Here is a 2,500-nt window from a genome sequence, read left to right on the forward strand (position 1 = left end):
ACATTAGTAATTATTATTAGTATCGCGATAAGGATAATACTGAAGTAGTGATACGAAATCGATAGCAATTATAATAATTATTATAGTAATAACATTAGTGATGAAACTAACAAAGATAATACCAATTTTAGTTGTGATAATGATAATCATGATATTAACATTAACAACAGTGATAATGAGTATAATGACAATGATGTTGATGCCCTTAATAGCATTGGTAATGATAATAATGATAATGATAATGATGTTGATTATGATTATAATCCTAATCATCGTCATCCTAAGTGGTAATGATAATGACGATGGTGATGTTGATTATGATGATAGTGATAATGATAGTAATGATAATGATATTAAAATAGAATTATGATAATGATAATAATGATAAAGATAATTATAAAGGCAGCTATAATGATGATAATAATGACAATGATGATGATAATGATTACAATAATAATTATGATAATAATGATAATAATCATTAATAACAATGGTTATAATAAGAAATGATGATAATATTGAAAAAGTTACACTAATAATGATCATGATATTAATGGCAATGGTGATGATAGTAATGATTATCATCATGATAATTTTTATTCTAATCATCATCATTGTCATTATGATCATGATAATCATCATGACCATAATGCAAAATATCATTAATGATAATGATAGTAGCAATATTGATAATAATGATAATGATGATAATGATAAAATAAAAACAAAAACAACAAATATCAGTAATGATAATAATGAGAAATGCAATAATTATAATGATGATAAAACCAACAATGACAATCATAGGATTAATGATTATAAGGATATTGATGAAAATCACAAAAAAGTAAAAAAAATTAACTTCCTTTACTATCTGTTTATCTGTTTATTTGTTTATCTGTTTCTGAAAAGAGTTCACTGCGACAAATGTACAAATAAGAATCGAAAGATTTACAACGCCATTTTGCTGTCAGATTATTCCCTTTTCTATCTCTGCATATGTCTATCAGTCTATTTATGTCTTGATATCTGTTTGTCCATCTCTCTCTTTCACTATCATACTCTCTCTCACTATTTCTCTTTCTCATACACTCTCTCACTCTTTCTCATACTCTCTCTCACTCCTTCTCTTTCTTTCTCTCTCTCTTATTCTCCCTCTGCCTCTCTTTCTCTCACTCACTCTTTCTCCTACTATCTCTCTCTCTCACTCTTTCTCTTACTCTCTCTTTCATTCTTTCTCTTTCTCTCTCTCTCTCATTCTCTTTCTCACTATTTCTCTTACTCTCTCTCTCATATTCTACCCCCCCCCCTCTTTCTCTCTCTCTCTTTCTCTCCTTCTCGCAAATCCACCTCATTGATCCACTGATCCGAGATTATCGGTTCTCATTTCTCACTCTTCTCTCGATTCCCTCAAGTCAATTGCCTTCTTTGAACAGTTAAATATATATTTTTTTGTTCATTGTTTTGTGTGGATAGTGTTTTGTACCGAAATGTTGCATATTTAGTTATTTCCATTCTGTCTTTGATAATTTCTCTTTTCTATACAACCGTTTGACGTAAATAAATCTGAGGCGTACGAACGAATATAGAACAAGAATGAACTCAAATGAAACTGATGATAATAGAGTTACTAGTTATTCCCTCCACAATTAACGCCTTTTTTCTTTTACCAAGCAAATATTCTTTCGGTTCGACATCAAACGAATATTAATCTGAGTCCCCGGTTTTCTTTTTACTTTAAAGAATGTTTCCCCTTCAGCGCATGCGCAGTAGAGGCGAAGTCATGGTATAAATAGAAGCAAACCGGTTCCTCGCAGCCGTCTGGTTAGCTCATTGGTAGCGTGTCGACTTCACATCCCCGTGGTCGGCAGATCGAGTCCCGTCCAAGCTCGTGCGTTTCCACTGTCACCTGGCGGTTACTGACGTAGCTGGGCACTGCGCTGAGTAAGGACCAAGCTCAGATCGAGGTGACACTCGTTGGCACATTCTCTCACGAGTCAGCAAGCGCTGATACAGGCGGGCTCGCGTCACTGCATACAAGCCCAGCGTAGCATCTGCTCCGCAAATCTGGTTTATCCTTAGGTTCCTTTCGTCAGTTCCATTTTGGAGGAATTCTCAGCGAGAATTGTGAGACCTTGTCTGACCTGTGCCTGTTCTAATCATAGCAGTACTACTGCTACTATTACTACTTCTACTACTGCTACTGCTACCACTATCATTATTACTTCTACTACTAGTACTAGTACTACTTCTACTACTGCTGCTGCTACTACTACCATTACTACTTCTATTATTGCTATTACTTCTATTGCTACTCTACTATTACTACTACTACTACTACTTATACTACGACACTTCTGCTGCTACTAATACTTCTACTACTGTAATAATAACAATAATAATGATAATAATGATAACGAAATCATGATAAAAAAATATAACACGTGTTAATTAATATTTACAACCGCACTTTAACAGCTGGAGCGAACATGCGGCCATT

The sequence above is a fragment of the Penaeus japonicus genome, unplaced genomic scaffold (genome assembly GCF_977035675.1).
Source record: "Penaeus japonicus unplaced genomic scaffold, GWHDUDI00000001_assembly GWHDUDI00000036, whole genome shotgun sequence".
In the NCBI taxonomy this organism is placed as follows: Eukaryota; Metazoa; Arthropoda; class Malacostraca; order Decapoda; family Penaeidae; genus Penaeus; species Penaeus japonicus.